At 48.4% G+C, this 27,644-nt stretch overlaps 2 long non-coding RNA genes across 3 annotated transcripts in view; one reads left to right on the forward strand and one right to left on the reverse strand.

Moving 5' to 3' along the window:
- Nucleotides 1-27,644, reverse strand: part of LOC140516438 (uncharacterized) — a 247,288-nt gene that overhangs the window by 56,843 nt on the left and 162,801 nt on the right. The gene's annotated exons all lie outside the window — the stretch shown is intronic.
- On the forward strand, nt 2,973-7,049 carry LOC140515513 (uncharacterized). 2 transcript variants are annotated; one of them, XR_011971061.1, is made up of 5 exons: nt 2,973-3,133; nt 3,469-3,551; nt 4,927-5,008; nt 6,059-6,327; nt 6,842-7,049. It is a non-coding gene; the product is annotated as an uncharacterized lncRNA (long non-coding RNA). The 2 variants fall into 2 exon arrangements; XR_011971062.1 differs by lacking the exon at nt 3,469-3,551 and having other exon boundaries at nt 6,059-7,049.

The following is a 27,644-nucleotide window of genomic DNA, read 5'->3' on the forward strand; positions in this document are numbered from 1 at the left end:
ACATAAAACAGAATAATGGAAAACCACAGGTGGAGGTAGGCTAAAATTTCCCTGAAGTATGTCCAGGGTCAAGAAAAGGGAACAGGTTGTCCAAATCCACACAGAATGATATCTCTCACTGTGGGGCTAAGGGTGAACTCTAGGAGATACCCCAGAAATCTTTCCTCAGACTGCTTGTTGTCCCTGCACAGTTCCAGTGTAGACACTGCAAGGAGTGTAGGGTCCAGAATGGCCTGAAATCCAGATCCAGGAAACAGAAGAGGAATCTGCAGGACAAAAGGTCAGAAGAAATTAAGGATTCATAGCAGGGGTTCCTAACCTAGGTTCCAGGACCACCCCACTGTAGTGATCTGTGAACAATAACTGGAGAGTAGACCGTACAAGAAGGACCTGAATACTTGGTCAAAATCTCCCACATGAACTTCCCAGGGAAAAAGAGAAGAATGGTAAAAAAATACAAATCCAATCCAGGAACAAATTGGTCTAAAAAGTGAGCCCAGACAGACCTTCGTTGGAGGAACACTGATGTTATGTCACAGCCTATAGGCGGAACGCAGAGGAAGTGTTCTGCTCAGCTGAACATAAGTACTGGGCCTGAGTGTCCAGTAAATTGTCCAATGTGCCAGCAGGCACAGCAGGAGGCACAGCAGGAGGCCCTCCAAGGGCCTCTTAGGAGGGAACACCACGGAAATTGATCCAAGCACATTGTGGTGACTGGGATAATCTCTTGAGGTAGAGAGAGTATTGGTGGAAGGGCCCATTCGCAGCTAGGCACGCCATAGAGAGCCAGATTATGAAAATGAAACAAAGCCCTCAACTTAGAGCGAGTCATCACAGCAGGGGGCCCTGCCATGGACCACGGAACATATCCTGTCACATCTATGGAATGATGTCCTGGTGACCTTTAATATTCCCCCAGTTCTTACTGACAATAGCATCTCAAACCAGAATCCCCTTAATCCCAGTGAGAAGAAGTGTCAGAACACTCAACAAGAAAGTCCACGTGTACAGAGAGAAGAGCAGGACAGGGCTGGGTCTGAAAGATGCTAGATTCTTCCTGCACAAGGCACTTCTGTCCCCTCTGGGCGAGGTTAGGCAAAGCTTACATTACCATGTCAGTGGTGTTCCATGCCTCCCTGGTCACATGTCTTTCTCTCATGTCTGCTCCCATTTCCTCACCACCTTGGTTTCACTTCTTCATTGTATTTGGAATCAGAAGACCCAGAGGGCCCATCCTGCCTGTCCCTGTTCCCTGTGGCCTTTCCCCAGTGGGTTCCTGAGCAAACTAACTTCCTTGGGCCCCAGGGCTACCTCCTATGTAAAATGGGGGGAGCAGACTGGGTGGACCTGCTCAAGTCCCATACAGATTGACAACTGATCCTGTTCCTTACCCCACACCTGAGCCTCAAGCGCAAGCTGACTGAATGAAGTCCAGTTCCATTTTCCAGGGAAAAGGCTAAGTCATGTGTAGACTTCAAGTTCTGGCAGAATGTCTTAGAAGGGTAAGCGTGGGAGAGGCAGGAAGAAAGTCTCAGCAGTTTTCGGTGTTCTAAAATCTCATCCTGAGGGGTCTGGGCAGCCAAATGTCTACGAATGTAGGAAGTAGGTCCTGAGGATCATGGGGAAAGGGGACAAAGAGGGGAATGGGGGTGGGAAAGCAGAGAGTAACCTAATTGATGGCTTTCCACTGGAACCCATCACTTTGAGCAGGGAATTACCAATCCGTCAAGGGAAAATATTTAATCATGGAAGGAACGCATCTACTCTGGAAGGACGGGACAGGATGGACAGTGGGAAAGCAGAGGAAGCCAAAGGCTTCCATGCACGTTTCAAGGAAAGAGGCTGAGAATAGGTATGATAGGAGAAAGCACGCTAACACACATGGCAGGTATAGTAGAACTTTTATTTTTTTTTAACTAACTAGCTTTTATTTTTTTAACTAACTAGCTTTAATCAGTTCATTGTTGAAGGAATCACAAGTCCTCGACGTCAGGTACCTTCAGCATTTTCATCATCTTCTTGTACTCGTTGTCGAGGTGATGGAAGAGAGGACAGCCGCAGATCAGGTCCACTGCATCTTGGTCCCGGTCTTGATAGCAAGTCATCAAAGTTACCAACAAACCATACTCGCCGCTGAATGGGAAAGTTGGAAAACAGACACAAGTTTCCTTCAGGCACTTGGAGGCTGCAGGGAAATCCAGGTCACACAGATGGGCTAGACACTCCAACAGGGCTCTCTGGCGGCCCAAAGAGAAGCACGCTACCTTCATACACAAGTGTTTCTCCTGGCCTAGGGACATCGCAGCGTCCCTGTAGTTCTTGTGCCTCACCAGCACCTTGGAGGCTCGGCCAGTGAAGTCCAGGGCCAGCAGGAAACGGTCATCCCCTTCAAGGAGCTGGGATGCCTGCTGGTAGAGATACACCACGTGGTGCGGGATGTGGCTCTCCAGCAGGTGGCTGAAGCGCCTTAAGGTCCAGGCTGCGATGTCTACCTCTCCACACTCCAGGTACCAGGAGATAGCCTGCTTCACGGCTTCAGCGGCATCCTCCACGTGGTCGGACGTGCTCAGGTACAGGCCGGCTTGCTCGTAGGCCATGGCGGCACGGAGGGGCACTTGGTTTTTCTCGTGGGACTCGGCTTCCTTGAGGAAGGCTTCTGTGGCCTTCTCCACCCTCTTAGCTCTGCAGAAGGCTAAGGCAGCCTGTGCATATTCGCTAGCAGCCTTGCCATAGTCTGGCTTCCATCTCAACAGCCCGACGTGTGTGTGTTGGATGGCCTTGGCCATATGCCGCAGGCCCTCCCTGCTTTGTTGTCCTGCCATGTCCGGGGCTGAGCAGGCGCAAAGGGGAACGATGAGGAGAGAGAGAGAGGGAGAGCCACAGCTCACCCCAGTCACAGAACCGAACAGAGTGTGCAGTGGAGCATTGTGGGGGAGGGGTGCCAATGGAACATCCCATAGATTCCAGAAGAATCCTGACAGAGGGCCCCCTAGTCAGAGCCACAGGGCAAGCTAGGCCCGGGGACAGAGGGCCTCCTGGACCTGTGCAGAGGAAGAAGGAGCTCTCACAAGTGATCCATGTGGGCAAGGAGGTGGCGGAACTAACAAGGAGGGAGTGCGTAGAGCATTCAGAGGTGGGTAGCTAAAGACCAGGGCCAGACTGGGGAGGACAGAAAAGGGCCAATGGAGAGGTAGAGGGGAACACAGGGTGGGGGGAGGGGAAGGGGGTCTGTCCCAGGGGAGTCACAGGGATCAGACCTTGTAACCGGGAGAGCAGCTGCTGCTGGCCAAGCTGTTCACCTGGCCAGGGCTTACCCTCTATCACCAGTGATTCAGCTCTGTCAGTGTTTATAAAAGCCTTTTAAATTTTGGGAGAATTTATTTTCATACTAATCGCTGAAAGAAAAGAGAGGGGGGGAAAGTCATGACTCAAGGGTCTGATCCTATGACCGTGATGTTGTTTCCACAGGACCACAAATGTGGAGCTGGGAAGGGACATCACAGGCCCTTAAACTCAACAGAGGAGGAAACTGCGGCACAGAGTTTAGAGAGGTGACTTGCCCAGGGTGACACAGCTACCAAGGGAGGATCAATTCAAACGCAGGTCCCCTGACTCCCCAAATCCAGAATTTTATACACTACACTATACTCTCTCTCATGATATAGAATGATTTGTTTTTTTAAGTATAAAAGCTAGAGATTTATTGTAATTTTCTCGATAATAAATTATCCAATTGGCTATGACGCTTTCCCACAACTGAACACCACCTTTCCCATTGACTAGTACCGAAATTGGCACTTAACCAGATTGAGGAACAAGGCAGAAAGAGCAGACGTGAATATCATGGGAACTCAACTTACACTCCTTGTGCCTGTGTACTGCACATTATTCTTGCCAAGGAACAGTGTCTGAACAGATTAGGGGGGCAATATGGCCTCCACAACCATGTCTGAGGCACGCAGTTACAGAAGTAACAGAACTGAAATTCAGTATTTCCCTTGAAATATCGGTCTGCACTCATGTTACTTGAACACCTTTCAGTTTTTTAAAACTGTACACAAGGGAAACAAACTGACCTAAGTGAATACTGGACCAGGCAATCAAATACATGGCTAAGTTCTAGGTCATCTTTGAATTGCTCCTAGAGGAATGTACCACCCAACAGTCTGAGAATTAGCCACATAGGATTTCTCTAGAAGAAAAGCTGTAGAAAGAGAAGCCCAACGGGCTTACTGCATAGTTGGAACAGTTCTTTATCTTTTCTCTGTAAATTTCTACATTACCCAATATCCATTTCAATTCATACAGATGTTTGGTTACCAGGTACAATCCTGGTCCAATTTGGAGGCAGTTTTCCTCCGAAATGTCTCCTCTCTGAGCTTCTGAAAAGCGGAATGCTCACCTATTCTTATAGGACTACCAAAACTCTTTGGAAACTAGTGGCTCAGAAATCATTTTTAATTCACTTATTACCTGTGCACAAGAGAAACAGCTGATAAACCCAAAAGAAAGTTTAATGTGCCCATGTTGGTTAAAAGTAATTGAAATCTCAGGACCCTTTCAGTGAAAGTAACATTTCTAATTACCAATCACTGGGCATGTTAGAATAGCTATGGAAAAGCTCAAAAGCCTTGGGCAAGAGCGCTTTCTGCAAATAATACACCACTTCTTCAGTCTGCACAAAGACTACAAGGTAATTGACAGCTGCTCTGTGAATGTTGAGAAAATGTTACAATGTAGCTTTCTGTACAATGAAATGTACACTTAAGGGCTAATCAGGATCAGCATTTTTACTATACTTTAAATGAAGTTCCCTAAACAGCACTTCTGCTGAGAGATGTGTATCCAAGTTGCCTTAAGATTCTACATAACTAGAGAAGAATCTGCTTTCATATTTAATTGTTCTCTGTCCTTTTTTGTTACAAGGGTCCCGCTTAGATGATTCTCTTGCAATGGACAGCTTCAGATGTGCATACTCTATGGTATACCAGAGGGGCACAAATGTTCAGTAAGTGTATGAATAACACATCACACCCCTATGGGGTGGTGAGGGCATGCCAGTGAACCAGGACCGCGGTCTTTTGCAACAGCAAAGAGGTCACCAGGGACCACAAAAGGTCATGCGGGAGGGAGTCTGCTGGCCAAGCTGTTAGCCTGGCCAGGCACTACCCTCTATCACCACTGGCTCAGCTCTGCCAGCCTTCATAAATGGCTTTTAAATGGCAGGGAAATTTTTAAACATTAATTGTTTTAAAAAAGAGAGAGGAAAAAAAATGACTCAAGGGTGTGCTTGGGGGAGGGAAGCCCCCAAATGCCCTGTGGAAACAGCATCACAGTCCTAGGATCACAGGTGTGGAGCTGGGAAGGGACAGCACAGGCCATTAAACTCCTCACAGGAGAAAATGCAGGCACAGAGGTTAAATGACTTGCCCAGGGTGACACAGCTACTAAGGGAGGCCCAATTCACACCCAGGTCCCCTGGTTCCACAAGTCCAGAATTTTGTCCACTGCACTGTGATGATATATAATGATTTTTAATAAAGCAAACTTTCCTGTAGGAGGTATATCCAACAACTTTTAAACTTTGTTGTTTTGCTAAGGCCTACCAGATCCCATTGAGAAAAACCTGAAAGATGGTTCAGAATCTCCCAAGCTTCTTTGGATGGGATTTAATCTGAATTCCAGGCAAAGGACTCAGAGAGCCATGAGCAAGAGGAGCTGATTATGGGAGAGGGATGTCTACCTGAGACAGATTTCTGTGTCTGGGCTGGAAGTTGGGGAAAAGATTGGGAAAGGAATCACACAAATGGTAGCGCCTGGGCCAGAAAGGCTTGGCTGGGTCAAGTCAAGGCTTGAAGGAAGAAGGAAGCTTTCAGGGAATATTGGTCAAAAACCAAGGGCAGGCACAGGATGGCAGGAAGAACAAAGAACTGCGCAGTAAGGCAGAAGCACATAATCCCTGAAGGAGAAGAGTGGGGCTTTAGGCTGGAAAGATAGTATAAAGGCAGGCTACAGAGGCCACAAAAGCAAAGCTAAGCATTTCTATCCTGTGCTGCAGGTTCTAGGGAGGCACCCCAGAAATCTATCCACACATGGCCAGTCAGCCAGATCAAGTGTATACATGGAAAGCAGCAGAGGGGCCTGAATGACCTGAAATCCAGACCCAGGCAAACAGAAGAGGAATCTTCAACACAAAACGATAAGAGGGAAGTGATGTTTCACAGCAGGGGGTCCTACCCTAGGGCCCAGCAGCAACCTGCTGTAGTGATCCATGCACAATGACTGGCCAACAGACAGCCCCTGGTCTAAGAGGGACGTGACTACTAGGTCAGAATCCCCCAAATAACCTCCTCAGCTAAACAGAGAAGAATGTTCAAAAGCAAACCCAACCCAGGAACAAAGTGGTTAAAAAAATACGTCCAGAGAGTCTTTGGATGCAGGGCCACTGATCCTATGTCAGGGCCTATAGGTGAACCACCACGGAAGCGTTCTGCTCAACTATACATAAGTAGTGAGCCTGATTGCCCAGTAAGGGGGACACAGGAAACATCCAAGGTGCCAGCAGCCACAACAGGAGGTCCTCCAAGGGGCTCTGGTGAGGGAACCCCAGAGAAATTGATCTGGGCACATGGTGGTTACTCAGAAAAGTCACCTGGGTTAGAGGGGGCATCTGTGGAATGGCCAGTTCCCTGCTAAGTATACCTTGGAACAAAAGGCGATGAATCTAAAGTTAGAGTTAGTCCATACAGCACAAAGGTTAACTTGCCCAGGGTAAGAGTTCTTCATAGCCTGACTGTCACTTGCTTTCTATTTCTGTCATCCTTGATTCTCTGTGTCTCAGGCAACATCTGAGGACATATCCAGTTACGTTTCACACTCAGACTTCTGAACACGGAGCGCATCACAGGTTATTCACATATATGTACCCATCAACACTTGGGCAAAGTTTGGGCAGCCAAGGTCAGACCCATCCCCAAGCTGGTGCAGTAACAACTTCTCATGTCCAGGAGACTGGATATTTGTCACCCTGATCATTAAAATTAAGCATTTCTGTGCAACTGAGAGTGCTGAATTTCATTAGGAATCATTTCTAAAGAGGTAAGACTAGTGATAAGAACTCGAAAGAATTTCACAGTAAATAAACTAAGGAAAACTCTGAGTACTGCACCTGCGTCTCCCCACCACCACCAAACAAGCTCTGTGAAATCCAGTCCCTCACAGTGGGGATGGGAGTCAAGATGAGCTGCAGCAGGCGCACCACAAATCTCTGTAGACTGTGTGTTGGCTCCAGACAGTTCCAGTGTAGACATGGAATGCATCAAAGCAGCCAGAATGGAATGAAATCCAGACCTAGGGGAAGAGAAGAGGAATCTGCCACACAAAAGGCTGAGGAAATTCATGCTTCACAGGAGGGGTTCCCAACCTGAGGTTCCAACACCAACCCAGTAAAGTGATCCTTGAACAAAGACTGTAGAGGAGACAACCTGTGACTCAAGAAGCACCCGAGTACTTGGCCAGGTTCCCCCCCCACACACACACACACACCCCCCAAAGACAGGTATAACAGAACTTTTTTCTTATTTGATTAGCTTTAATTATATCATTGTTCTAGGAAGGGTAGGTTAACAGATGGTACATTCCATGTAGAGAGAGAACACGTTCCTCTTCCTCCTCCTTTTCCTGCAATTTCTGCTCCCCCTCCTTAGTGTCCTCCTCCACCTTCTCCATCTTCTTCTCCTCGCCCTCCACCTTCTTTGTTATTGGGGCTGTTTTCTTGTGGCTGTCAGAGATGGGCATGCATGTAGATGGAGGTGGCAAAACCCTGGTCCTCATGTTCTTGAGGTCAGGTACCTTCAGCATCACGGTCATCTTCTCATACTCCTTGTCAAGATGTTTGAAGACAGAAGAACCGCAGACCTCATCCACTCCGTCTTGGTTCTGAACTTCATAGAAATTCAGCAAAGTTACCATCGCCACATATTGGCTCCTGCTTTGGAAACTGGGAAAGTAGATACAGCTGTCTCCCAGGCAGTTGTAGGCAGCAGAGAAATCCAGGTCACACAGATGGGCTAGACATTGTGCTAGGGCTCTCTGGTGGCACATGGAGATGCTCTCTACCTCCACATACAAGGGTCTCCATTCCCCCCATGCCACCTTGCTGCCTGTTGTATAAGGGGAAGACAGCAGGCACTTATTCTACCACCTCAGCTGGTCCTCACAACAACCCTGGGAGGTGCATTCATTATCTCCAATTTGCAGATGGTGAACTTGAGGAAGTTTTTTAAAAATGATCTGACTAGGGTCACAGAGCTATGAATTATCTGAGACAGAACCTGAACTCAAATCTTCTTGATCCCAGGGCTGGCTCTCTATCTACTGTGTCTGCTGCCTAAAGCCAATATGTCCACGTAGAGGTACATGCAAGAGACATACAAGGTAGTTGGGAGGTGGCTTTGGAAGGGGAGGTTCTAGTGGCCAGGAAACTGGCCAGGGCCCCTTACAGAATGAGATGCTTGAATTGTTCCTGAGAGAACCCAGGAATGCTGAGAAGTAAAGGAGGAACAGGAAAGCACTTTGGGGCCTGGTGGGGTACAGTTGGTGTAAAGATAGGGATGGGAGATGATTTGAATTGAGAAGCTCCTTGCACTGGTTTAATCCAGGTGAATCCATGATGTTTTGGACCAAGACAGCCAAGATGTATTGGAAAGGCAGTCTGGGTTTCTGCAGCAGTCTCTTCTGCCTCCTCCAAATTGGGCACTCCACCTGTCTATCTAGGACTGAGTGCTGAGGGAACTGGAGATTCAGAAGAGGTCTCATGGAAAGTGAGCTTTTTCTTCCTGCTTAGTGATTTACCTGACTGAAGGAAGCTTCTGCATCCTGACTAAAGCCACAGATGATTTTCCCGCAGACAAAGGAATAGGTCTGCCTTTGGGATTGGAAAGGCATCTCTAGTCTTACTCCTCTCCAACTTGATTTCACTTTTTGATTGTATTTGGAATTGAAAGACCCAGAGGACCCATCATGCCTGTCCCTGTTCCCTGTGGCCTGTCCCCGTTCCCTGTGGCCTGTCCCCATTCCCTGTGACCTGTCCCCAGTGTGTTTCTGAGCAAGTTAACTTCTTTGGGGCCCAGAACTACCTCTTATGTAAAATGAGGGGATTAGACTGGGTGGACCTATTCAAGTCCCATCCAGGTTGACAACTGATCCTGTTCCTTATCCTACACCTTAGCCTCAAGCTCAAACTGATTGAAAGAAGTTCATTTCAGTTTTCCAGGGAAAAGGCTAATTCATTTGCAGACTTCAAGGTCTGGGCACTAGGTCTTAGAATGGTAAGCACAGGGGAGGCATGAACAAAATCTAAGAATTTTTAGGTGTTCTATAATCTGACCCTGAGGAGTTTTGGCAGTTAAAAAGTCTATAAGTATAAGAAGTAGTTCTTGATGATCATTGGGAAAGGTTGGGGGGGGTGGTCTGGCAAAGCAGAGAGTAACCTCGTTGATAATTTTCTCCTGGAACCCATGCCCTGAGCCAGGAATTACCAGTCAGTAAAGGGAAAATATTTCACCTTGGAAGGAATGTGTATCTACTCTGGGAGGATGGCCCAGAGGGGTCATTGGGAAGGGGGAGGAATGCAAAGGCCTCCATTCAAGTTTGAAAAAAAAGGGTGAGAAAAGGTATGATGGGAGAAAGCACACCCACACACACACAGATACAAGACTGGTATAACAGAACGTTTATTTTTGTAACTAATTAGCTTTAATTATATCATTGTTCTGGGAAGCAGAGGTTAGCAGATGGTACATTCCATGGAGAGAGAGATCCTAACTTCCTCTTCCTTCTCCTTCTCTTCCAATTTCTCCTCCTCCTCCTTAATGTCCTCCTCCGGGTTCTCCACCATCTTCTCCTTCCCCCCGTCCTCCTTCTTTGTTGCTGAGGCTGCTTGCTTTTCGATGTTGGAAGGGGACATGCATGTGGATGAAGGTGGCAAAAGACTGGTCTTCAGGTTCTCGACGCCAGGTACCTTCAGGAATGGGGTCATCTTCCTGTATTCCTTGTCCAGGTGTTTGAAGACAAGAAACCTGCAGACCCAGTTCACTCCTTCTTGGTCCTTGTCTTCGTAGCAATTCAGCAAAGTTACCATCGCCATGAACTCAGCAGTGCTTGTGAAATTGGGAAAATATATACAGCTATCTTCCAGGCAGGTGGAGGCAGCAGCGAAATCCAGGTCACACAGGTGGGCTAGGCACTGCGCCAGGGCTCTCCAGTGGCACACAGGGAAGCCCTCCGCCTTCACATACAAGCGCTTCTCCTGGCCGAGGGAGATAGCAGCGTCCCCGTAGCGCTTGTGCCTCACCAGCACCTTGGAGGCTCAGCCAGTGAAGTCCAGGGCCTTCAGGAAGCAGGATTCCTCCTCAAATACCTGGGATGCCCTCTGGTAGAGGCACACCACCTGGTGAGGGATCTGGCTCTCCAGTAGCTCACTGAAGCTCCTCAAGATCCAGGCTGCGATGTTTGCCTCTCCACACTGCAGGTACCAGGAGACAGCCTGTTTCAGAGCCTGGGCCATCTCCTGCAGGTGGTTGCACGTGCTCAGGTACAGGCCAGCTTGCTCATAGGCCATTGCCGCACAGAGGGGCGCTCTGTTTTTCTCATGGGACTCAGCTTCCTTGAGGAAGGCTTCTGCAGCCTCCTCCAGCCTCTTGGCCCTGGGGAAGGCTAAGGTGGCCTGCTTATACTTGCTGGCAGCCTTCCCGTAGTTGGGCTTCCTTCTCCACAGCCCAAAGCACATGTATCGGGTGGCCTGGGCCATATGCCCCAAGGCCTCCCTGGTTTCTTGTTCTTCCATGTCCCGCGGCTGCCAGCTGCAGGGGAGGAGGACCTGGGCCAACAGGGAACTGCCTGGAGAGAGAGAGAGGGAAAGCCACAGCTCACCCCAGCAACAGAACCCAACAGAGTGAGGAGATGAGCATTGTGGGGGGGGGGAGGGGTTCAAATGGAACAACCCATTGATTGCATAAGCATCCCGACAGAGGTCCCTGGAGTCAGAGCCATAGTGGAAGTGGGGCTGGGGATATAGGGACTTCTGGGTCCTTGCAGAGCAAGAAGGACATCTCGCAAGCAATCTATCCAGGCAAGGAGGTGGCCAAACCAACAAGGAGGGAGTCTGGACAGCATTCAGCACTGGGTAGCCAAAGACCTGGGCCAGACTGGGGCCACAGAGAAGGGCCAATGGAGAGGCAGAGGGGAACACAGGGTGGGGGAGGGAAGGAAGGGGATCATTCCCAGGGAGAGCCACAGGGCTCAGGCCTGGTAACTAACACATCACACCCCTCTGGGACGCTGAGAACGTGCCAAAGAAATGGAGGCGAGGGGATCCTTTGGAAGAGCAAAGAGGTTGCTGGGAACCACAAAGGACCCCGGGAGAGCGCAGGTGCTGGGCAAACTTTTAGCCAGGCCCAGGGTTACCATCCATCACTCGATTCATCTCTGCAGTCTTTATAAGTGGATTTTAAATTTCAGGGGAATTTTTTAATCCTAATTGCTGAAAGAAAAGAGAGACAAAAAGAAAACACAATTCAAAGGTGTGCTTTATTGGGGAGGGAAACCCGGACATTTCCTATGGAAACAACGTCACAGTCATAGGATCACAGGTGTGAAGTCAGGATGGGACATCACAGTCCATGAAATTCAACTAAGGAGGAAACAGAGGCACAGAGGTTACATGACTTGCCCAGTGAGATACAGCTACTAAGGGAGGCTCAATTCAAACCCAGGTCCTCTGACTTCCAAGTCCCGAACTTGGCCCACTACAGGATACTGCCTATGATGATATATAATGATGTTGAATAAAAGAAACTTTTCTGTAGGAGGTTTATCCAATAACTTTCAAACTTCTATTTGGTTTGGACCTACCAGACCCCATTGAGAAAAACCCGAAAGATGGTTCACAATCTGCAAAGCGTCTTTGTCTGGGATCTAAGCTGAGTTCCAGGGAAAGGACTCAGAGAGCCATGAGCAGGAGGAACTGATTATTGGAGAGAGAGTGTCTAACTGAGTCAGATTTTTGTTTGGGGGCTGGAAGGTGGGGAAAGATTGGGAAAGGTAAGTGGTCAATGCAAGTGGTAGCAACTTGGCCAGAAAGGCTCAGCTGGGTCAGCCCAGGGCACTGGTGCTGTGCCCCTGCCTCGAGAGGGAACACACACTAAGGGTCATGCTGAAAGGATCACAAGCAAAGGGCCTCAGTGCCCTGAGAGGGAAAATACAGAAACCATCCAAGGTGCAAGCAACCATAGCTAGAGCTCTACCAAGAGCTTCTAGGAAGGGACAGATGGGGACACACAAACAGACAGACGGGGACACATACACAAACAGAGAGGGGACACACGGACCGATGGAAACACAGGGACAGACAGAGTGGAACACAGCACAGATAGGAGACACAAAGACATATGGGGACACAGGGAGAGATGGGGAAACGTGAACAGACAGATGGGGCACAAGGACAGAGAGATGGGCATGCATGGACAGACAGAGGAGGATGCAAAGATTGGTGGGGAAACATGGACAGACAGGTGGGGGATACACCAAGAGAAAAGGAAACATGGACAGACACATGGGGACACAGAGACAGATGGGGACACAAGGATGGGCAGATGGGGACACACAGACAGATGAGGACAGACTGATTGGGGAACAAAGTTGGAGAAACAGTGACAAACAGATGGGGACACATTCACAGACTGATGGAGACACTTGGAAAAACAGATGGGGACACACAGACAAATGGGAACACAAGAAGAGATATGAGAGACATGGACAGATAGGGACACAGAGCTAGATGGGACACACGGAGAGACAAATGAGGACACAGAGACAGATGGAAACAAGCAGACAGACACTTGAGGGACACACAGACAGGCAGATGGGGATACAAAATCAAGACGTTGGGGACACACAGAGGGGAACACTGGGACAGAGAGGAGACACGGACAGATGGGGACTCAACAGATGAGGATGCACGGATAAGCAGATGGGGACACACAGAGAGATAGGAGATACACAGACGGATTGATGGGGACACCCAGAAAGAAGGGGACTAGTGGAACAGATGGGGACACACAGAAAGATACATAATGCTTGAGGGAAAGCAAGAAGAGGACCAGAAGCTCCTGAAATGGGGACACCAGGATAGAGAAAGAGAATCTCCCACAAAATTTCATACGTGACAACGTCCTTCACAGCAGGGGGACACACAATACACTCTTGGCCACATTCCCTTACAACCATCCACCAACAGTGTGCAAAACTTAGAAAGTGCAATGGAGGAAAAGCACAGCCAGTACGAGGCTCAAGCAGCCAAAAAGTGTGTCCCTGGTCAAGGAAGGGAATGGACAGCCCCAATCCAGCCAGGATTCAATCATTCACAGTAGGGAATCTGTAGGTGTGCTCTGGCAAACAAAACAGAAATCTATCCACAGACAGTGTGTATGTCGAGCACAATTGCACAGAGTACATAGAAAGGACAGAGTCACCAATAGGGGCTGAAATGTAGGTCCAGGCAGAGAGGAGAGGAATCTTCCCCAAAGTCTCATCCCCATCTAGGTTCTTTACTACTCCTTCCAGACTTTCTGAGTGAAAATCTCAGTCCCTCTACAAAGACTGTGAACACAGAGCATATCACAGGTTATTGACATACATGTACCTGTCAATCCTTAGGCAAAGACTGGAAAACCAAATTCAGACCCATCCCCAAGCCAGTGTAGCTACAAACCTAGGAGACTGGATCTTTGTCACCCTGATCATTCACATTAAGGATTTCTTTGGAAATGAGAGTGCAGAATTTCGTTAGGAATCATTTCTAAAGAGGCAGGCTAGTGATAAGAACTCAAAAGAATTTCACAAGAAATAATCTAAGGAAAACTCTGAGTACTCCTCCTGTGTCTTCCCCCCCACCATAAACAACCTGCATGAAAACTTGGGGCCATGCCACATGATATCACTTTACAGCATGACCTGATTATACAGGGGTGTACCAGAGAATAGAAGACTACCAAGATGGTAAAACAGGTCCTTCTTCATTAGGTGAGCTGAGGCTGGCATAAGCATGACAGACTGGGTTTCTTCTGACTCGTGCTGCCTTCAAACCCAGAGTTCAGAGGCTTTTTGACGTCCTGACAGGGGTGGATGGCACTGGTGTACTCAGTGACGTTCATGAGCATGGCCTGGATTCTGATTCTAGGGGAATCTCTGAGGCCCAAGGTGGATAGCTACAGCTATCTCCAGGAAGTTCTGTGTCATGGGGACACTACTGTTGGGAGGATGGAGATGGAAAAGTCACCATTGGCCTTAGTGGGTTCCAGACTCCCCTGGTTCCTGCCCTGCTCCTGTTTCTGGAGGCCCTGAACAGTTCCACTGGAGGCATAGAAAGGAGCAGAGGGGCCTGAAAGGCTTGAATCCCAGAACCAGGCAAAAGAGAAGAGGAATCTGCAACACAAAGGGCTAAAAGGGAATTATGCATTCACAGCAGGGGGACCCAACCCAACTGCAGGCAGCCACCCCCTATAGTGATCTATGAACTGGAGAGTGGAAAGGCCCTGGTTCACAGGGGACCCAAAGACTTGACCAGAATCCCTGAAATGACCTCCTCAGTGAAAAGGAGAAGAATGGTCAGAAACAAGCCCAACAAATTGGTGAAGAGAAAATGAGCCCAGAGAGACTGTCAATGGAGGGACACTGATGCTGCATCACAGCCTGTAGGTGGACCACAGAGGAAGTGTACTGCTGAAGTGAACGCAAACGATGGGCCTGAGTGATCAGGTGGTGGAACCCAGGAACTATCCAAGACGCCAGCAGACAAAGCAGGACGTCCTCCAAGGGGCTCCTTTGAGGCAATACTGCAGAAAATGATCCAAGGCAATGGTGGTTACTGGGAAAGTCTCCTGAGTTAGAGGGAGCATTGGTGGAAGGGCCCATTCCCAGCTAGGAATGCCATAGAGCAAGAAATTATGAAAATGAGACAAAACCCTCTAGACAGAGCAGGCAGTCATTGTGGGGGCCCTTCTATGGACCACAGAACAGATCCTTTCAAAATTGTGGAAAGATATCCTGGTGACCTTCAGTATTCCCCGAGTCGTTCCTGTCAGGAGGATCTTGAACCAGATCCCCTTAATCAGCTTTCCAGGGAAAAGAAGTTTCCCAATGCTCAACAAGAAAATCTGTGTACAGAGAGAAGAGCAGGACAGGGATGGGTATGAAAGATGCTAGATTCCTTCTGCACAAGGCACTTCTGTCCCCTCTGGGGGAGGTTAGGCAAAGCTTGCATTACCATGTCAGTGGTGTTCCATGCCTCCCTGGTCACATGTCTTTCTCCCTTGTCTGCTCCCATTTCCTCACCAACTTGGTTTCACTTCTTCCTTGAATTTGGAATTGGAAGACCCAGAGGGCCCATCCTGCCTGTGCCTGTTCCCTGGGGCCTGTCTCCAGTGGGTTCCTGAGTAAGTTATCTTCTTTGGGCCCCAAGGCTACCTCCTATGTAAAATGAGGGAATTAGACTGGGTGGACCTGCTCAAGTCCCATACAGATTGACAACTGATCCTGTTCCTTATCCCCCACCTGAGCCTCAAGCTCAAGCTGAATGAATGAAGTTCATTTCTATTTTCCAGGGAAAAGGCTAAGTCATTTGCACACTTCAGAGTCTGGGCAGTAAATCTTAAAATACTAACCATGGGGGAGGCGTGAAGAAAATCTCAGAAGTTTTCCGTGCTCTACAATCTCATCCTGAGGAGTTTGGGCACTCAGAATGTCAATTAATGTAAGAAGTAGGTCTTGATGATCACTGGGAAAGGAGAGGGAGAGGGGTGGGAAAGCAGAGAGCAACCTATTTGATGGTTTTCCACTGGAACCAATGCGTCAAGGGAAAACATTTACCCATGGAAGGAACGATTCTTCTCTGGAAGGATGGGGCAGAGTCATTGGGAAAGGGGGAGGAAGCCAAAGGCTTCCATGCTCGTTTGAAATAAAGAGGCTGAGAACAGGTATGATGGGAGAAAGCACACCCACGCAACACACACACACACACACACACACACACACACACACACACACCAGGGGTAAGCGAACTTTTATTTTTTCACTAATTAACTTTAATTAAGTCATTGTTCTAGGAAGCACAGGTTCTCCCACCAGGTACCTTCAGCAACGTGGTCATCTCCCTGTAGCCCTGGTCCAGGTCTTAAGAGACAGGGGAGGTGCAGACCTGGTACACTGCATCTTGGTCCTGGTCTTCATAGAAGCTCAGCAAAGTTACCATCCCATCATACTGGGGGCTGAACTTGAAAGTGGGCAAATAGGGACAAGTGCTTCCAGGCACTTGCAGGCAGCAGGGAAATCCAGGTCACAAAGCGGGGCTAGACACTGCGCTAGGGCTCTCTGGTGGCACAAGCAGGAGCACATTTCCTTCACATACAAGTGCTTCGCCTGGCCAAGGGAGATCACAGCATCCCTGTAGCACTTCTGCCGTAGCAGCAACCTGGAGGCTTCCTCAGTCCAGTCCAGGGCCTTCCAGAAGGGGTCCTCCCCCTGAAATAGCTGGGATGCCCACTGGTAGAAGCACACCAACTGGTGCGGGATCTGGCTCTCAAGCAAGTAGGTGAAGTGTCTCAAGGTATAGGATGCCATCTCTGCCTCTCCACACTCCAGGTACCAGGAGACAGCCTGCTTCATGGCCTGGGTGGCCTCCTGCAGGTGGTCGGACCTGCTCAGGTACAGGCCAGCTTGCTCGTAGGCCATGGCCGCAGGAAGGGGCACCCGGCTTTTTTCGTGGGCCTCAGCTTCCTTGAGGAAGGCTTCCATGGCCTGGTCGAGCCTCTTAGCTCTGCAGAAGGCTAAGGTGGACTTTGCATACTCGCTCGCAGCCTTCTCGTAGTCCAGCTTCCATCTGAACAGCCCGATGCACCTGCGTTGGGTGGCCTGGGCCATATGCAACAGCCCCTCCCTGGTTTCTTGTTCTTCCATGTCTGGGACTGACCAGGGTCAAGGGGGAAGGGATTGGAGAGAGGGAAAGGGAGAGCCACAGCTCACCCCAGCAACAGAACCCAATGGAGTGTGGGGAGCAGAGTGTGGGGGGGAGGAATGCCAATGGAACACTGCATCGATTCCAGAAGAACCCTGACAGAGGTCCCCGTAGTCGGAGCCACGGTGGAGGTGGGGCTGGAGATAGAGGGCCTCCTGGGTCCAGGGAGAGCAAGACGGGCCTCTCGCAAGCTATCCTTATGGGCAGGGAGGTGGCTGAACCAACAAGGAGGGAGTCTGTAGAGCATTCAGAGCTGGGTAGCCAAAGACCTGAGCCAGACTGGGGGAGATAAAAAGGAGAGGCTGGACAGAAACGGGCCAATGGAGAGGTGGAGGGGAACACAGAGTGGTGGGAAGGGACGGGGGTCAGTCCCAGGGAGAACCACAGGGTTCAGACCTAGGAACTGGGAGGGAGGCTGCTGGTCAAGCTGTTAGCCTGTCCAGGTGTTACTCTCTTTCACCAGGGGTTCACCTCTGCCAGTCTTTATAACACCTTTTAAATCTCCAGGAAAACTTTGAATGCTAATTGCTGACAGAAAAGGGAGGAAAGCAAACATGACTCAAGGGTGTGCTTTATGGGGGAGGGAAACCCTGAGATGTCCTCTGGAAACAACCTCACAGTCATGGGATCACAGGTGTGGAGGTGGGAAGGGACATCACAGGTCATTCAAGTCACCAGAGCAGGAAATGGAGACATGGAAGTTAGAAGACTTGCCCCATGTGACACAGCTACTAAGGCAAGCTCAATTCACACCCAGGTCCCCTGACTCCCCAAGTCCAGAATTTTATCCACTACACTATAATCCCTCTGATGATACAGAATCATTTTTTATTTTTTAGGTGTAAAAGCTACAGATTGATTATCATTTTGTGATTAAGATTAGCAATCCTAATTAACTAATTAATTAAGAAAGCCCACATGGAAACAATCATTGAACCAGTTCCTTGGGCTTTAGAAGTGACCCTGGACACATCTCCTCTGATTACACTGGGTCCCAAGGAAATCCTTCAGTCTAGAGGGAGAGCAGGAAGTGAACCTGAAGCAACTGAAATGGAGGCCCAGGTACAGAGAAAGGGAATCTTCCACCAAATCCCATCCTAGCCAAAGTCCTTCACAGCAAGGCAACCCACATTACACCCTTGGTAAGATTCTTTCACATCCATCCACCACGCAATGCAAAGACCATAAAAAGTCCCACAGAGGAAAAGCACGTCCAGAACCTTGGCAAAGTACCCATTAAGCATGCCCCGATCCAGAAAATGGAATGGACACTGGGAATCCAACCAGAATTCAAGCACTCACATTGGTCGGGGGGCTGATGATCAACTCTAACAGACACCCCAGAAATCCACGCACAGACTGCCTTTTGGCCCAGGACAGCTCCAGCATATACATGGAAAGCAGCAGAGGGGCCAGAATGGGCTGAAATCCTGACACAGGCAAACAGAAGAGGAATCGGGAAAACAACAAGCTTACAGGGAAGTAGTAATTCACAGAGGGGGTCCCACCTGAGGTTCTAGTAGCAACCCTCTAAAATGATCCTTTCAAAACCACTGGGGAGTAGACAGCCCCTTGGTCAAGAGGGAACACAGGAACTGGAGAAGAAAGTGCAGGAAGAAATACCAAATAGGTGAAAAAAAAATAGGCCCAGAGAGACTTTGGATACAGGGACACTTAGACTGTGTCAGTGCCTACACCTTGAGCCCAGAAGAATCACAAAGACGCCAAAGTGCTTCACAGCAGGGGACATACATTACACTCATGGCCATATTCCCTCACATCCATTCACCAACAGTCTGCAGACCTTGGTAAGGTCAATGGGCCAACAGAAGCGGCAGAACCTTGCCAAAGGACCCGATATGTGTGCCCCTGGTAAAGAAAGGAGAATCGATGGCCAGAATACATCCAGGATTCAATCACTCACAGTGGGGTAGGGGTGAGGATGGGCTCCAGCACACTCCCAGAAGTCTATGCAGACTGCCAGAAGGGAACTCGTGGAAGAGATGGGGACACACAGACAGATGCATCAGGCTGTAGGGAAAGCGGGAAGAGGACCAGAAGCTCCTGAAATGGGGACCTCGGGAAAGAGAAAGAGAATCTCCCACAAAATCTCATACATGATAAAGTCCTTCCCAGCAGAGGGACATACAATACACTCTTAGCCACATTCCCTCACATCCATCCACCAACAGGGTGCAAACCTTAGAAAGTGCAATGGAGGAAAAGCCCAGCCAGTACGAGGCTCAAGCAGCCAAAAAGTGTGTCCCTTGTCAAGGAATGGAATGGACAGCCCAAATCCAGCCAGGATTCAATCATTCACAGTGGGGAGTCTGTAGGTGCACTCGGGCAAACATAGCAGAAATCTATTCACAGACAGTGTGTATGTCGAGCACAATAGCACAGAGTACATAGAAAGGACAGAGGCACCAACAAGGGCTGAAATGTAGGCCCAGGCAGAGAGGAGAGGAATCTTCCCCAAAGTCTCATCCCCATCTAGGTTCTTTACTACTCCTTCCAAACTTTCTGAGTGAAAATCTCAGTCCCTCTACAAAGATTGTGAACACAGAGCATGTCACAGTTTACTGACATATATGTACCCGTCAATCCTTGGGCAAAGATTGGAAAACCAAATTCAGACCCATCCCCAAGCCAGTGCAGCTACAAATTCTCATGCCTAGCAGACTGGATGTTTGTCACGCGGCTCATTCACATTAAGCATTTCTTTGGAAGTGAGAGTGCTGAATTTCATCAGGAATGGTTTCTAAAGAAGTAAAGCTAGGGATGCGAACTCAGAAGAATTTCACAATAAATAATCTAAGGAAAGCTCTGGTTACTACTCCTGTGTCCTCCCCCCCCAGAACTAGCTTTGTGAAATCTTGGGGCCATGGCACCTCGCGTCCTTTTACATCATGACCTGAATATACAGGGATGTACCAGAAACATAGATGACTAGCATGATGGTAATACAGGTTCTTCTTCATTTGCTGAGCTGAGTCTGGCATAAGCAGGAGAGACTGGCTTTCTTCTTCCTCGTGCTGCCCTCAAACCCAGCCTTCAGAGGCTTTCTTACATCCCCTAGGGGTGAATAACACTGGTCTACTCAGTGATGCTCACAAGCATGTCCTGGATTCTGCCACTGGGGGAATCTCTACCCAGGGTGGATAGCTACAGCCATCTCCAGGAAGTTTTGTGTCCGGGGGACACTAGTGCTAGGGAGAATGGAGATGGGAAAGTCACCATTGGCCTTGGTGGGTTCCAGACTCACCTGGAGCCTGCCCTGCTCCTCTTTCTGGAGGCCCTGGACAGTTCCACTGGAGGCATAGAAAGGAGCAGAGGGGCCTGAAAGGCTTGAATCCCAGAAGCAGGCAAAAGAGAAGAGGAACTTGCAACACAAGAGGCTAAGAGGGAATTATGCATTCACAGCAGGAGTCCCACCTCAGATTTCCCCAGGATCACATGAGTGATCCATGAACAATGACTGGAGAGTAGAAACCCCTGGTTCAAGAGGGATGGGAATACTTGTCCAGAGTCCCCCAAATGAACTCCTCAGCAAAAAGGAGAAGAATGGCCTGAAACAAACCCCACCCAGGAACAAAGTGGTTAAAAAAAATGAGCCCAGAGAGACTTGGCATGGAGGGACACTGATGCGATGTCACAGCCTATAGGAAGACCACAGGAGAAGTGTTCTGCTGAAGTGAACGCAAACAATGGGCCTGAGCGGCCAGATATTGGTACGTAAGAATTTTCCAAGATGCCAGCAGACAAAGCAACAGGTCCTCCAAAGGGCTCCTTTAAGGGAATACTACAGAAAATGATCCAAGGACATGGTGATTACTGCGAAAATCTCTTGAGTTAGAGGGAGCATCGGTGAAAGGGCACATTCACCGCTAGGAATATCACAGAGAAAGAGATTATGACAATGAAACACAGCCCTCTTCTTCGAGCAGGCTGTCACAGTGGGGGCCCTTCCAGAGACCACAAAACAGATCCTCTCAAATCTGTCAAAGAAGTTCTTGTGACCTTGAATATTCCTGGAACTGTGACTGACAATAGGACCTCATGCAGAATCCCCTCCATGATCTGCTCAGAGAAAACAAATGAGAGAGCTCACCAAGAAAGCCCATGTGGAAGCAGTCCTTGAACCAGTTATTTGGACTTTAGAAGTCACCCTAGAACCATCTCCACCGATTAGACGTTCTCCAAAGGCAATCCTTCAGTGCAGAGGAAACGCAGAAAACGGGCCAGAAGCAACTGCAATGAGGCCCCGACAGAGAGAAAGAGAGTCTCCCCCAAAATCCCATGCCTGCCAACGTCGTTCACAGCGGGGGCATGTACATTTCACTCTTGGAAATATTCCCTCACATCCATTCACCAATCGTCTGTGGACCTTAAAAAGGCCAATGGAGCCATAGCAGTGCCAGAACCTTGCCAAAGCACCAGATATCTGTACCACTGGTAAAGAAATGGAATTGGCAGCCAGAATATACCCAGGATTGAATCGCTCCCAATGAGGTATGGGTGAGGACAGACATTAGCAGATACCCCAGGGGTCTGTGCATACTGCCTGTTGGCACTGTACAGTTTCAGTGCAGACATGGAAATCAGCAAAGGGGCCTAAATGGCCTGAAATCCAAACCCAGGCAAAGAGAAGAAGAAGCTGCCACACAAAAGGCTAAGAGGGAAGAGAAGATTCACCTCAGGGGGTCCCAACATTGGTCAGGGGGGCACTCTACTGTGGTGATCTATGGACAATGAATGGAGTGTAGCCAGACCCTGGTTCAAGAGGGACTGAGCACTTGGCCAGAATTCTCCAAATGAACTCCTCAGGGAAGAGGAGATGAGTGGTCAAAAAACACCCCATCCCAGGACAAACTGGAGAAAAAAATGAGCTCAGAGTAATTTTGGATGGAGGGACACGGATACTATGTCCCAGCCTGCAGGAGGACCACAGAAGAAGTGTTCTGCTCAACTCAACGTAAGCAACAGGCCTCAGTGCCCCTTATGGGGGACGCAGGAAGCGTCCACCTGTGCCAGATGCCACAGCAGGAGGTCCTCCAAGGGGCTCAGTGGAGAGAACCCCACAGACATTGATCTGGGGAAAGGGTGGTTTTTCAGAAAAGTCTGCTGAGTGGGAGGGAGCATCTGTGGATGGGTCAAATCCCCATAAACTGTGTGATAGAGCCAAAGAGGATGAATCTGAAAGAAAGTCCCCAATTTAGAACTGGCTCTCACTGTGTGATTACGCCATGGAGTGCAGAACAGATCCCCTCCCATCTGTCAAAAGACATTCTGGTGACCATCCATATTCCCTCAGTCCTGACTGACAGTAGGATCACATCCAGAATCCCCTTATTCAGCTGCCCAGTGAAAATGAGTAAAAGAGGACAATTATGCCCATGCAGAAACATCAGTGAACCAGCCTCTTGGGCTACAGAATGACCCTACAAGCTTCCACTATGACAATACCTGGCCCCAAGGCAATCCTTCAGTCTAGAGGGAAAGCAAGAAGTGGATGCAAAGCTCCTGAAATGGATACCGGGATACGGAGGAAGGTAATCTTACACAAAATCACATCCATGGGCCAGTCCTTCACAGCAGGGGGGCCAACGTTGACCTCTGGCTCAGAATTCATCTGGATGCACCAAGAGGTTTCAGACTTGATAAAGTAGAATGGTGGAAGGGCACAGCTAGAAGGAGGCCAAAATGTTCCCGGAGTATGTCCCTGATCAAGAATAGGGAATAGATAGTCAGAATTCTCCCAGAGAGCAATCACTAACAATGGGAATGGGGGTGAGGATGGCCTCCAGGGGACACCCCAGAAGTATGTCCACAGTCTGTCTATTGGCCATGCACAGTTTCTGTGTAGATGTGGAAACCAGCAGAGGGGCCTGAACGACCGGAAATCCAGACACAGGCAAAGAGCAGAGGAACCTGCCACAAAAAAGGTAAGGTGGGGTGGGGTGGGACTAATGATCCACAGCAGGGAGTCCAACCCCAGGGTCCAACAGCAGCTCACTGTAGTGATCCATGAACAACGGTGGCCTGTCTAAGGTCTTGTTTTGGAATTGCCTGGCTACTAACATCCTTTTGTCATCAATGATAAATTTTAATGTGATGTCGTCATCCCTTTGTTTCTGTCCTTTCACGTTTTATAAGTTGAATTCAGCTTCATTAAGTTTGGAAGCCACCACTGCTGTTTTTATGAGTTTATAAATCTGCATAGGAACATCACAGTCCACGTCTTCCATGCTCTCCTTTGAAATCTGTAGGTCACTTGCCCACTTAGCTGTGCTGACTACTGGCACAATTTTCATAGATTTGGAGTGAGAAGGCACCTTAAAACTCAGGTAGTTCTAAGCCTCTCATTCGTGCCATTACCTTCCCAATAGAAAATCACCTTATTACTTTATCCTAGGAGAGCAAAAGCTGGAGGCAGCACAGCTCCCTCACTTGTAAATCTGTACTTCCACTCACGAACCAACCAGAAGTACAGCTTGACTGCTTGATTATCAAGGGCATACCCGATTGCAGAGTGTCATGCATGAAGAACACTAAAGGTGTGCGAGATTTTAAAGTCAGTAATACCTTTTGTGGTGAAAAACAGTCAGTGTCACCACTGTTGGTTTTCAAAACCCAGTAGGACTAATTTTGGTTAAAAAAGGCAATTTACCATTTTTATTCAAACTAGGACATTACAACCATATTTGGTAAAAAGGCCTCTGCTGTGACCAGTTGTTGAGGTGTCAAGCATTGTAGGGTCAAAGGGAGTGTCACCCCTACTGTGGGCATAAATAGAGGGCCAGAGCTCCGAGGAAAGCCTAAACCTGGTCCAACAAGTCTAAGAGGGAGGGTATCAACGTCCCTCCCCTGGGAAAGTGAGTGATAACCCAAGAGTCCCGACCTAACTGCAAGTTGAGGCTCAAGGTTGTGTACTGGTCATTCTAGGTATTCTGAGTTAAAATCTCAGTCCCTCTACAAAGATTTTCACATTGGAACTCAAGGTAGTTTACTGCTCTTTCTAGACTGTTGAGTAAAAATCTCAGTCCTTCTATCTACAAAGGTTTTCAAGTTGGAACTCAAGGTGGTTTACTGCTCATTCCAGATATTCTGAGGGAAAATCTCAGTCCCTCTACAAAGATTTTCAAAAACAAGGCTTGGCTTCCAGACTCGTAGAAGCATGACATTCTCCAGTCAGGTAAGCACCCTTGGCTCATTGATCCTCACCCCAAACCTTAAGATGTTAAGGTCATGCGTATCCTACACATTCAAAATGACGATACAAGTAGACACGTATGGAGCAAGCAAGTTCCAACTTAATGTAGTTTCTTACGCTTCATGAATTGAACTTGTAACAGGGTGTTTTTTGATGGAGCGCCTCACATTTCCAGGAGTCAGGAGGTAGTTTTCAATCTATTCATTTTGCAGCAGCAGCAGCAGCAGCACCACCACCACCACCAAGTCTCTCTAACCAAGATCCTTGTAAGACAAGATCTTCCTCAGCGTCAGGTTCCTGTCAGACAATGTCGCTGTCCTGGGGCTGCAGGTGTGCTCTGGATTCCAGGAAGCAAGATAGCATGACACCAGTGAGGAATATCTTCCTGCAGCCTGTTTCCAGCCAGTTGAGGACACCTCTGTGACGTGACGCTGATCATCCTAGATGCGCCCTGCATCTTCTGCATCGTGCACTCAGTCCTCCGTCTTTTCTTGGCTTTCCTCTGTGTTGGTCACTAAATAAAGTGATTGATTATGAACAACTCGAGATTTCTTGTGTCTTCAATAATCTTCATTTGTCAGTGCAACTGAACTATCGAAAATTCTGAATTAACTGACATTGTATATAAGAGTAACTCTAGACATGTTCACAGCAAAATTCAGAATAAAGCCACTCTGATAATGCCCATTGGGCTTCACTTAATTGAGATTAGAAAGTGAGGCACAACAAACACAAACGGACAAAATTGTCTCTGCAGAGAAAATGGTGTATTTGTAACTGTCAAGGGTCAATGATCATTAACAAAAAAAGCGATCTCATGTCACAAAAGAAGGAGGAGTAAGGGACATGTCATTCAAAACAACAAAATGGTTCAAAATTCAGTCAAGACTTACTAGAAATCGAAAGCCTTTAGAAAAAAATATTAATGAGTGGCCACATGAGTTTATAGATCAAGTATCACTGAGGAATTATGCCCCAGACTTTTTCAACAGCAGAATTCAGCTGGCAGAAAGTTTGGAATTTCAAGGAAGTAAAGAAATGCTGTGTTGTCCAAGGTTCTAAAGGAGGGAAGGGTGTGGCAGCATTTACTATGAAAGGTCCAAGTGGTGCCAGGAGGTATGTGTCAGGTGCCTGTTCCTTACAGACCAGCCAAACTAAGGACAGCAGGCTGGCCACCAGTTGGTTTGTCCACCACAAATCAATATTGGATACAGGGAAGGAATGTAGGTTCACTAAAGGACTGGCTTGGAAGAAGTGCATAATTCAGAAAACTCAGGTATGATAATAGAAGAATCTGGGATATACTAATGTTGATATACTGTGCTCCCAGCACAGAAGTTCCCTTCATAACTGCACATGCCATCCCCTATCTGTGAGTTTTAATGAGTCCCTACAGCACAAAGGTTACCTTGCCAAGGGTAAGGGTTCTTCGTATCCTACCCCTGATGCCTCCATGATATTTCGGTCATCTCTGATTCTCCGTGTACCAGACAACATCCTAGGATTTACGAAGCTAATTTGCACACTCCACCTTCTGAACATGGAGAGAATCACAGGCAATACTCATACATATGTACCAAGAAAAAGTGGGCAAAGTTTGGGCAGCCAAGTTCAGACCCATCCCCAAGCCAGTGCAGCTACAATTTCTCATGCTGAAGAGACAAGTTCTTTGTCACACTGATCATTAAAATTAAGCATTTCTGTGGTACTGAGAGTGCTGAATTTCCTTAGCAAACATTTCTAAAGAGGTCAGACTAGTGATAACAACTCAAAAGAATTTCACAACAAATAATCTAAGGAAAACTCTGAGTCCTACTCCAGTGTCTCCCCCCCCCCCACCCCCGACCCACCCAATCAAGCTCTGTGAAATCTTGGGGCCATGTCATGTGATGTCATTCTATAGCATGGTCTGACTATAGAGGGATGTACCAGAGACGTAGAAGACTAGCAAGATGGTAAAACAGGTTCTTCTTCATTTGCTGAGCTGGGGCTGGCATAAGCATGACAGACTGGCTTTCTTCTTCCTCGTGCTCCCTTCACACCCAGCCTTCAGAGGCTTTCTTACATCCCCTAGAGGTGAATGACACTGGTCTACTCAGTGATGCTCACGAGCATGTCCTGGATTCTGCCACTGGGGGAATCTCTGCCCAGGGTGGATAGCTACAGCCATCTCCAGGAAGTTCTGTGTCCTGGGGACACTACTGCTAGGCAGGATGGAGATGGAAAAGTCACCATTGGCCTTGGTGGGTTCCAGACTCACCTGGAGCCTGCCTTGCTCCTCTTTCTGAAGGCCCTGTACAGTTCCACTGTAGACATGGGAAGCAGCAGAGGGGCCTGAATGGCCTGAAATCCAGACTCAGGCAAAGGAGAAGAGGAATTTGTAACCCAAAAGGCTAAGAGGGATTTCAACATTCACAGCAGGGGGTCCCAACCCAAGTTCGACCAGCAAACCACTGTAGTGATCCATGAGCGCTGACTGGAGAGAAGAAAGCCCCTGGTCCAAAAGGGACCCCAGTACTTGGCCAGAATTCCCCAAATGAGCTCCTCAGCAACAAGGAGAATAATGGTCCAAAACAAACCCAACCCGGGAACAAATGGGTTAACACAAAAGGAGCCCAGAGAGATAGATGGAGGGACACTGATGCTACCTCTGGGCCTACAGGTGGAATACAGAGGAATGATTTGCTGAAGTGAGCAGCAGCAATGTCCCTAAATGCTGAGCAAGGGGAACACAGGAACTACCTGAGGTGCCAGCTGACAAAGCAGCAGGTCCTCCAAAGGGCTCCTTTAAGGGAACACTACAACCATTGATCCAAGGACATGGTAGTTACTGGGAAAATCTCCTGAGGATTCTGAAGCAAAACCCAAAACATTTAGACCACACGCACAGCAGGGGGCCCTTCAGAGGACCCAGAAAAGATCCCCTCAAATCTGTCAAAAGACGTTCTTGGGACCTTCAACATTTCCTCAGTCATGACCGATAATGGGATCTCAACCAGAATCACCAAAATCAACTGCTCAGTGCAAAAGACTGTCAGAAAGCACAACAAGAGAGTCCATGCAGAGGAAGTCAGTGTGCCAGCTACTTGGACCTTACCAATGATCCTAGAGATGTCTCCACTTATGACACTTGATCCCAAGGCCATCCTTCAGTCTACAGGGAAAGCGGGAAGTGGAGCAAAAATGCAGCCCGAACATTGCCAAAATACCTGAAAAATGCCCCCCTGGGGAACAAAAGGGAATAGTCAGCCAGTATCCACCCAGAAATCCATCACTCACAGTGGGGGACTGAGGATGGGTTTTAGCAGACACTACAGAAATCTATCTACAGAATGTCGATTGACCCAAGATCGTTCCAGT

The sequence above is a fragment of the Notamacropus eugenii genome, chromosome X (genome assembly GCF_028372415.1).
Source record: "Notamacropus eugenii isolate mMacEug1 chromosome X, mMacEug1.pri_v2, whole genome shotgun sequence".
Lineage (NCBI taxonomy): Eukaryota > Metazoa > Chordata > Mammalia > Diprotodontia > Macropodidae > Notamacropus > Notamacropus eugenii.